The sequence below is a fragment of the Suricata suricatta genome, chromosome 2 (genome assembly GCF_006229205.1).
Source record: "Suricata suricatta isolate VVHF042 chromosome 2, meerkat_22Aug2017_6uvM2_HiC, whole genome shotgun sequence".
Classification (NCBI taxonomy): domain Eukaryota; kingdom Metazoa; phylum Chordata; class Mammalia; order Carnivora; family Herpestidae; genus Suricata; species Suricata suricatta.
The window spans coordinates 36,444,401-36,455,256 of NC_043701.1; the positions used below are offsets into that span (position 1 = coordinate 36,444,401).

Genomic DNA, 10,856 nt, shown 5'->3' on the forward strand with positions numbered 1-10,856 from the left:
TCTTCTTCTAAGGCTTGGGTTTTGCCCAGAATTCCTTATACATGGAGTAGCCCATACCAAGCGTCATCGCTCCCACCACAAAGCCTTGGGCCGCCACTTGCATGTGGATCAGGTGAACAGACATTTTAGTATTTCCCCTGCTCTTCAATCTATAGAGTCCATATCCAACGATTGCTGCAAACCCCGCCATTCCGATGGGAACAAACGGTGCCTCCCTAGCTTTTCGGATAAGCTTGGATCCCTGATCTTCATCATATGAAGAAAGAGAAACATCTGTGCTGGTTGACATAGTGACTGAAGGAATCTGCAATTGACAGTAATGCTCAATCTCCAACCGGTTCTCAAGCTCCAACCGGTTTCTCTCTTGAGATTTTACATACATTACACCAACTCCAATCGTATCTTAATTCCCCAGATCTCATTATTCACTTTAAAAATCATCTATTTACTCTTTAATATATGACCCTTATGGCACAAAAGCTTTGAAATCACTGCAGTTAAGAGGGGAAAATCCTTTTAGAGGGGGTGGTAGTCCCTGGATGCTGCTGTTGTTTTCATCAAGGAACTAAGGAGAAAACAGCGGAATACTTTAAATTGATACCAATCTTCTTTCCTAATGAAGTGGAAACTACCATTACAATAGACCAGTTTTTCCCACCCCAAATACCTATTTCAAGCAAATATACTTGATATTAGGAAAAATTACATAAAAACAGCTGTAGACTTGATCAACTGAAAGATTCTCTGAATGAGGAAAATTCCATGGTTGTCTTGATTCCAATACAGAATATAAAATAGTACCAGGATGGTATGTTTGTTTACTTTCAGAAATAAATGGAGCTGTCATTCATGTTAAAGAAAACTTAAAAAACATTCACAGGCAATGGAATTCATAGGCAATGGAAAAAATAGATAATTGGGAGATGAAAGGATCCAAAAACAATATGAAAAATTGCAATCCATCATTAGAACCAGATGGCATTCATCAGACTTCAGAGGTCCCTGAGCTACTCACCAAAAAATGCAATTTATCATTAAAAAGAAGTACCCTATGGAAAACTAAACACCTCTGAATATTGGATAAGGATGAACTTGGACTTAATTATGCTAAACCAGAATGATCTGCAGTAAATATGTATATCAGTTTTCAGTAAGAGAGAAAATATAGCATCAGACCAGCACGTTACCTTTCTGGTTAATCAGAATAAATGTCACTCCAATTAACACATCAACGTTTAAAAATGTTTATAACAAGTCAACATTTTTATGGCACACACACACACACACAATTTTAAATACACACAATCACCATCCCTCCCAAATGATGTGGGGTCTTGTTTGAAAATTCGTAGAAGACTTGTATAAAATCTGGAACTTAAGGGGCACCTGGGTGGCTCAGTCATTAAGCACCTGATGTTAGCTCAGGTCATGATCTCAGAGCTCATGAGCTTGTGTCCCACATCAGGCAAACTGAAGTGCCACATGGGGTGAGCAAGAGCCCCGCATCGGATAAAAAAACACAAGCTCCGCTTTGGGTGAGCCTGCTTCTCTCTCTCTCTCTCTCTCTCTCTCTCTCTCTCTCTCGCTCTCTCTCTTTCTCTCTCTGACTTTCCTCTCTCCCTCTCTTTGTTCCTTGCTCACTTGTGCCTATTTCCCTCTTTTCTCAAAAACAAAAAAAATTAAAATCTGGAGCTTAATTATGAGTATCCTGCCAGGGATCAAAACAAATATATAGAAATGCAGGGGTAGATGGACATCTTTAATTATGGAAAAGATAACTTTTCTTGAAAGTAAAAATTTCTTGGAAATTATTAAGAAAAAATAACTTGAAATTATTTTCATCTAGAGAATAAAATTTAAAAGTGCAGATTTCTTTAAAAATTTTTTAATGTTTGTTTTTGAGAGAGAGTATGAGCAGGGGAGAAGCAGAGAGAGAGATACACAGAATCTGAAGCAGGCTCCAGGCTCTGAGCTGTCAGCAGAGCCTGATGCGGGGCTTGAATTCATGAACTGCAAGAAAGGTCAGAATCATAACTGACTGAGCCACCCAGGTGCCCCCCCAGGTTCCCCTAAGAGTGCAGATTTCAAGTGAGCACTCAATGAATAGGCTTAATTCCTCCATCTGTGCCTCTTAGATTATTCTCCTAATGTTGATCTCACAAGTGAGAAGTGGTTACAAGTAAGAAGAAAATGAAAACCCTCAGGTATCTCTGTGACTGAAAAACAGCAGATTAGGGGTGCCTGGGTGGCTCGGTCGGTTAAGTGTCTAGCTCCAGCTCAGGTCATGATCTCACAGAGTGTGGGTTCGAGCCTCGCGTCAGGTTCTGTGCTGACCGCTAGCTTAGAGCCTGGAGCCTGCTTCGGATTCTGTGTCTCCCTCTCTCTTTGCCCCTCCCCTCCTCGCGCTGTCTCTCTCCGTCTCTCAAAAATAAAGACATTAAAAAAATTAAGAAAACCTCAGCAGATTAAATTAGTGGGGGCAGGCAATGAGGATATACTCTCATTTTGGGCTTTTCCCTGTGGGCATACAGAAATCATAGCTGACTTTTGAGGTGGAGGGTTACATGATAGTTCACACATTTCAGAAAGCCTCATTTACCCTGACATCCAGTTTGAACTGCGTAAGGAACATGCACTATTAACGAGAGCCTCTCCACTACCTGTCCTGCCTCGATGTGCACATTTTCACATTAGGACCGCCATAAGTTTGTTTCTATCCAGCAAATCTGATTCATATTACTCACTCACCTAATACACTCCCCAGCAGGTGGGAGACCATAGGACTTCTTTTGCCAGGTACGTAAACTCCTTTTTAATAGAGCCCTTCCCCCTTTTCAGCCTTGTCTCCACCACGTCATTTTAGACTCTGTGTACCTACAGGGCACCTCCACACCTTTCCTCATGCAGTTCCTCTATCAAGAAGGTTTACTTCACCTGGCAAAGACCTTGGCCTATGTGTGCTTCCTGGAGAAGCCTACCCAAATCTCCCTGACAGGTTAGACGTGCATGTGACAGAGTTTTCTTGTTGCTTCAGTGTGATTCTTTTACTGTGCTTCTGCATTATTCTCCTCTACTAGACAAGCGTCTCCTTCAGGGCAGGGACTTTGCCTTGTTCTTTCTGTGCCTTCAGGACTTAGCACATAATTAGTGCTCAATAAATGCTTGATGAAACTCAGAGCCTAAGAAGATCAAAAGTGCCCTGTTTGATCTGTAAGGCGAATTGTCTCTGTGCTCTCTTATTTTTAATTAGGGAGATTCTACTAACTGCTTTTGCAAACCATTTGGCCTGAAGGAGAACAAAGATCCAAATCCTGAAACATCCACATTCTCATAAATAAGGGCCTGAGCACTGGACAGCTTCTTGGTTCTTCTAAGATGGTTTTGAGACATAATCTTGTATTCCATTTTATCCCTCACCACTTCTCTCTTTACTCTGGAGCTTTAACCAGTTTCTGAAGTGTCCTTGGATGACATCTGGCTATTCCCCCCCCCCCCCCCCCCCCCCCCGGCCCTCCATAAGCTCAGGTACACTACCCATTTACATGCTTACCAGAGACTCTCCTAGTCCTCTGGTCTCTGTCATTTCTTCCACGAAGCCAACTATGACCACCCCTTTCAAGAAAATTTTTCTTTATCCATTCCTCTATCCACTTATGGGAACTTAACATAGTTACTGGTATGTGTGTCTCTTCTCCACTTGGATTATGAGCTCAAAGAAGACAGAAACACAGGACACAGTTGTGTCCTTTTAAAACATTTTCCAATATGACTTATCCCTATGTTAACCCACCCTCAAATATTCTATAAATATTTAGATTATCTGGTAAGTGACTCACAGTTTAAAGGGGGAAGAGCCCAGGCATACTCAGCATAGAAAGGACATCAGGCAGAAAGGCAATCATCAGTAAACTGAAAGATTTAACATGCACTTCAAGCATGTTACTATACCATTGTTTTACTTATATAACCTTTTACACTTTATAAAAATCTTCTATTAAACACCTCACTAGTAAACTGCCAGATAAGAAAATTATTTCTGTGTTAATTAGAAGAAAACAGAAGTTCTGGCAGTATAATTTAAAGTCACACAACTAAAACATGAACTGGATTCTTCTGTGTAGCAGTTTAGTGTTCACTGTACTACACTATATTCTCAAACTTAGGAAGAGACCAAACTTCAGAGGTTTTAAGGACAAAGGACAACAGCTATCAGTCAGCAAACAAAAGGGCCTAGCATGTACTATGTATAATGTGAAGTACCTAAGTGATCAGAGATAAAGCAAATAAAAAGTAACAGTGATGGAAAAGCCCCAGCATAAAAAGACTACAGATTTTTAATAAGTTCTATCTGAATCCTTGGTGGGAACCTTCTTGAAAGAGTTTAATATTCATGAGAATAGAGTCAATGTGTAAGTCCCAATGTCCATAAAATCAAATAGTAGATACCATGTTCTGTAGAGTGCTTGGGGTGAGGGGAGGGGAGAGAGAGAGGGGGGCGGAGGGAAGGAGAAATAGGACCCCTCTCCTCCTCAACTTACATGAAAGCAAGCACTCACGTGCACACACACTCCTTGGCTAGATCAGAAAGAAGGCTCCTGGAAATAAGGGAATATCTTCAATATATGCAGTGGAATGAATGGTAACTGGAGAGATATTCACCTGGAGCCTCAGAATGTGACCTTATCTCAAATAAGGGTCTCTACAGATATAATTAGGGTAAATATCTTGAGATGAGATCATCCCAGACGAGGGTGAGCTCTAAATGCAATGACTGAAGTCTTTAGAAGAGACAGAAAAGGAGTAGACAAGGAGACATGAGAAGAAGGCTGTATGAAGACAGAAGCAGAAACTGGAGTTGTGCTGCCACAGGCGAAGGAAGGCCCTGATGCCGCCAGATTCTCCCTTAGCACTGTCAGAGGGAGCCTGGCCCTGCTGACATCTTGATTTCAGCCTTCTGGCCTTCAAAACTGGAGAATAAATTTCTGTTGTTCTAAGTCATCCAGTTTGTGATAATTTGTTGCAGGTGGCCTTGGAAACTAAGTAGATCAGTTGAACTATCTGAATTAAAATTTCTTTCTCCACAAGCAGGTAAAGGGATTCTCCTAGATAACTATATGAATAAGAAGTGCACAGCTAATTCAATCTATGGTTCAAGAATGGCTTTATATAAAAGGAGACATTTAAGCTAAGATTTTAAATATGAATTATGACTTAACCAGAAAGAGAAATGGAGGAAGTTTACATTCACAGGAGGGTTACGATATTTATAAAATGTAACTTATGAAGGATATATCTTTAAAAAATGTTGCCCATAAGTATATGAAAATGTGTTTGAGTTTCCACAAGTATGTGTGACTTTCACAGCAGAGTCCAAAAATCAGCTAATATTTATATTATACTAACTTTTGATATCTATCTATACAGAAGATGAATTCAGAATCTGATTAATGTATAATCACAAGAGATAACAACAAACATGAAATTTCAGAAAAAGGTGGCAAGACAAAGAGAACAATCCAGTTCTTTCACTTATATGCTGCTTGCCTAAATCATTTTACTCTGAAATCACATTTTAAGTGAGAATTCTGAAGAAATGGAGATTTTCCAGTTGGCTTTGAATCCTGCTAACTAGAAGTGAATAACAATGGTCCAATGAATCATTTCTAAGCTGTTTTAGAAAACCTTTCACTAAAAAATTCCTCTACATCACACTTGTGGATTTTACATCAAAGAGCTGCCTGGATTCATTATTTCATTAATAAACAGTAATTCAGAAACTCTGACATTTCTGACAATGATGCCACACACAGGCAATAAAAAAAAATCGCAACCAACCTACATTCTTCAAGTCAATGAAAGCTGATAGAGGAATGTAAATTAAAATTTTATAACCTTAAATAATGCATTAAGTGGCTATGGTTACCTGCCTTAATAAGAAGCACAGGCTTGAGTGCCCTGAAACAGTAGGTCAGAAACTGGTTACTTTCAGGACACTTTCCTTTTCACTGTTCAATATTCAAGTCTTAACTCAAATACACTAAGAAAAGGATACTAATATGAAGAAACAAAAGACACTGATTTGAAGAGTTCTCATATTGTGCTCAAGGGCTAAGTTTTATTTACATAAATACTTATTTCATTACTACCATAGACAGTTTCAAAAGAACTCTGGCTTTCTGGATATAAATGGGAGAGGGGGCATGCTCCTTAGAGGATGTTATTTTCCTGTGGCAAGAAAATAGTTATGTTTTTTGTTTTCACCCTGTGCCTACTACTCTACACTTACTTTCCCCCCCATTAAATGCTTGAAGTAAAATAGGAAAGCTATAAAAATGAATGACAATGGTTATTATTATAGACACTGGGTGATCGATCTTTTTTTGGAGATGTTTACAGATGAACTCTTCGGGAAGTCTAAGCTCTTAATAAATATGATCTGCTTAAGAGGAAGATGACCCTCACTAGCATTTCCCAAATCAAATTCCATGGAAGACTAGTATCCCATGAAATGTTAATGTGTGCTATTTGAGAAAAAGATAGTATGGTCAAATATCTGGAAAGCTGCAGTATAATATTTATCTCTTGGTCACAAAAATTAGTATACTAAAGTCTTGAAGGAAGCTATAAGTAGTTGAAAATTATTTGATCATGAAATTCTTTGGCTAAAAAGGTATTAGAACATTCTTCTGTCTTATAATTAATTCTATAGACTCCTGAAATAGTGGCCCTACAGCCATAAACAGCATACTAAATTTACATTAGCCCCACCAACTTTAATCACATAGATGAATAAAAACAATGAGAACACAATTTTATATGAACATATCTCAAAAGCATGATAGCAAAAAATGAATTTTTTTTTAGTCCATTACTTAAAAGTTTAATTAATTGAGGCTGTAATACTGTGTAAATTCGTAAGGTTGGATGTATTTGGAGTTTCAAGTAATAAAAGGAAAACAGAATTGTGCTCTATTTATAGAAACAACTGTAACTACTGATACCTTAAAATATCACATTAACAAGGGGGACATTATTAACATCATAATCTGTGCTGCCAATAATTTCTAAGATGTTTCACAAGGAAAAAGATCAAGAACAGGAATCTTTCTCTGAGGCATCACATTCCATGTCGTCCAGGGGTCATGAGAAAGAAAGGGTGTTATTACCTTATACTTGAGAGTTATATTACAACTGGTTGATTATTCGGGATTAATGAGCTCAGGGTTAGGAGTTCAGTGGCCATATGGGCAAATGTAATGAGGTGCCTGGAGCTAGGCCTTTGCCAATACTGCCAATCAGCACGATAGGAGTCTCTAAACCCACCAGCAGTTTGGCTCTGCTCCAGCAGGGGACCACCTCAAGCCAGTGGCCTCATCTCCATCTGGGTCTGGGATGCTAGTCATTGGGCATGTGATGAATTTCTTGAAACCAAGCCAAAACTTGCATACCTTTTTCAGAAACTGAGTCCTCAACTGGTTGCCCTGATCCCATAAGCTATATGACCTGACCTTCATATCGAATCCAAGTTCCTTTTAACTTAGGTGTTTTAATGGGTTGAGTCCTGTCCTTAAACTCCACAGTTTATTTGTGATTGCGTTCTTGCTACTGACAAAGACTCTCTCCTTAATCAAACTCTGGCTTCCTGAAGGCCCCTCTGAATCCTTCTCTTGATTAGGCCTTGCTAGTCCAGTTTTTTACAAGAATTCTGCTAAGTCAGTTTAGAAAGAATCTCCCATCCTCCCCATCTGATGAGGTTCCTCATCCTCTACTATCCTCTACGTGATATTTTACTGAGATCTCATCCTGGCCTGCTTTAGCAAGAATCTTGTCAAGTCTGTTTAGCCAGAATCCACCTGATCTTTCCTCTTAGTAATTTCCCACCTCCCTGCCCCCAACCTGCTCCTTGGCTAAAAATCCCCATCTTTCCTTGAGTTTGGAATTGAGCACAGTTCTAGACCTGTTTAGACTTAACTGTTGCCTATTTTATCATATTTGTGGCATTCTCTGCCTGCAGTCTCTTCCTCATCACAGGGCCTAAAGGGACACTCAACCTATCAACAGTAGAATCTTCATATATCACCTGCTGTGTCCCAGCGTATTTTTCTAATCGCAGGAATTTCTTTACAGGACTGAGCTATCTATCATCTGACTTCGTTAAAGGAGGCATATTATTAAATTCTAGTGGGAGTCTTCATTATCTTTTGCTTTGGCAAATATGCATACTTCCTGACTCATCCTTAGCTCTTTAGTACATTGTTACCTGATTGAACTTTGATCTTGTCATTCCCTTACTTCAAGTTTGCAGAGTCAGGATCTAATGATCTAGCTTCAACTTGCCTTTTCAAACTTTTTTCCACTGCTCCAACTGACGTACTATTTTCTCCATGCAAAATGGATTGACTTGTTATCTGCCATATATACCCTTAGTTTTTCTATGATTTCCTCCCTTTGCGTAAGCATCTAATAAATGCTCTTCCTTAATTCTTTATGTACAAATCTTATTCAACTTCAAGAGATAGTACCATCTGCTGGGGTTGATCTCTTTCTGACTCAACACCATCTTGATCACTCTGATGGTCCTTAACATTTTCTACCTTGTGAAATAATTATGTGCTTTTTAAATGTTTATTTATTTTTCAGAGAAAGGGGAAGGAGGGGCAAACAGACAGGGAGACAGAATCTGAAGCACACGCTGAGCTGCCAGCGCAAAGCCCAATGTGAGGCTCGAACCCATGAACCGTGAGATCATGACGACGCAAGTCTGAGGCTCAACCGACTGGGTGACCCCAGTGCCCCTATAGTTATTGATGTGTTTCTTATATCTTCCCTATTAGGCTGTATGAGCCTCGATGACAAGACCTCTCTTGTTTTCATCTTTCTACATCTACAGCATTTAGAATAAAGAAGCTTGCACATATGCTTAATACAAATTTCGGAACTAAGTCTCAGTACCACCAACAGCTCTTTTAGAGGCACCTGGGTGGCTCAGTCAGTTGAGCATATGACTTCAGCTCAGGTCATGATCTCATGGTTTATGAATTCAAGCCCTCCGTCAGGCTCTCAGCCATCAGCGCAGAGACCCCTTCAGATCCTGTCTCCCTTTCTCTCTGCCCCTCCCCGACTCACACACTCTCTCTCAAAAATAAACAAAACATTTAAGTAATAGCTCTTTTAGTATCACAAAAATGGAAAGGAGAGGGGAGAGAATGACATAAGATGTGTCCTAATGATCTAGCCATACTCTCTTGGAGTAAAGAGACCCTAGAAGTCATCTATTGCAGCGGTTCTCCACAAATTTTCTACCTTGATATACCTTGTTAACTCACATGTACATTGAATTCTTAAGGGAATATCCAGATATATTTGTTTCTTTTTCACACAGACTCTAGGATATGCGTAACTGGGCTCCCTAGCTGTAAACCTACCTTCTCTTTCTTTTAGTGATATTTGAAAGATGCAGTTGAAAGGATGCTAATATAAATGAATTACCTCATTTACAAACCATGAGTGCAAGTAACTGCCCTACAGTTAAGAAGGTTAAAAGCAGAAGTAGGATTAAAACTCAGCTCTCTGCCTCCTTGTCTAGTGAGCTTTCCATGAAACAATATTTTTTATCATCACTGCTGCTAGGGAAAAAAATCAGTCTTAGTAGGTTATTAGCATTACTTTCCTTCATGTGGGTGCATATTTATAAAACTTACAAACATCATTCACAAACTGACTTGCAAAAAATTCCATCATATTTTCCTACCACTTCTCTCCTCCAATTGTGGAAATTAGGTGTATGGTGATTTAACAAAGATAGCTTGATTGATGTTATGTTACTGTTCAACAGCAGTTCCTGCTATTAATCGCTTTATAATGATAATTACATTTAGTAGTACAAGATACTCTCTTTTCTAATTGGCTATTACTGGTGAATAGCAGCTTGTTACATAACAGAAGACTGTGTTAAATAAATAACCACAATTACAATTCTGAGGACCTTTGCTTAAAAAAACAAATTACTCTAAGTTTTTGGAGAAAAACACTAAAAATTTTTTTTTATAAGGCAGGGTCTCTAATTACTTGGGGGAGGATTCATCCTTCAGTTAAGAAAAAGCATGAAATGAGGACAGTGTTAGAGAAACTAGGAGCCAGAACATGCATTTCCTTCCTTTTAAAAAGAAACTCTTAGCTTGGGCAAACCGTGCAGTATTTAATACATAGTAGCAGAATATTTACTATTGAAGCTTGAAAAGATGTGAGTTCTTTGTGCGCAATCTTTCATTTATGCATGTGAGAGGTTTTTCTTTTTTTAATATTTTTACATTGTAGTACTTGTTTTGCTTGTTGGGGGTGTTTGCTTATTTAATACATTCCTTCAGGGACAGAAATTACATGCTGGTTTTTTTTCCCCTAGGAAGTGTGTCTTGGGTTTTTCCCTTATTATTTTCTTTATTTTTTTCCCCCTCTTCTTTTTTTGGTGGTGGTGATGGTTAAGTTTAAATGAAGTTGCTTTTACAACACCAAAGACTTAATCATCCATTTCCTACATAAAAGGTAGCTACTTTTTTGCATGTACCTCAAGTATATTGTAGTATAGAGGTGGAATTTAAGGAAAGGTATTAAGCAGGCTGTGTTGTAGCTTATGGGCAAGTAATAAACTGTATCATGTATCTTGAATGTATCATAGATAAGCTGCTATATAATGATCGCCACTTCAGATAGCTGTGAAATTAGGTGATTAACTAGTTGTTACTTAACCTTCTAATTTCTGTATAAGTCTAATTACATGAAATAGAAGTTGGGGTTTTGTTTTTTACTTTGCTTTTCTGTTTGGAATGTCATTGTAACTACTGTATTGTAAATGATGG

At 38.6% G+C, this 10,856-nt stretch overlaps 1 protein-coding gene and 1 pseudogene across 2 annotated transcripts in view; both read right to left on the reverse strand.

The window, feature by feature from the left end:
* Positions 1-10,856, reverse strand: part of ZNF277 (zinc finger protein 277) — a 109,944-nt gene that overhangs the window by 91,374 nt on the left and 7,714 nt on the right. The gene's annotated exons all lie outside the window — the stretch shown is intronic.
* LOC115280104 lies at positions 8-359 on the reverse strand (annotated as a pseudogene).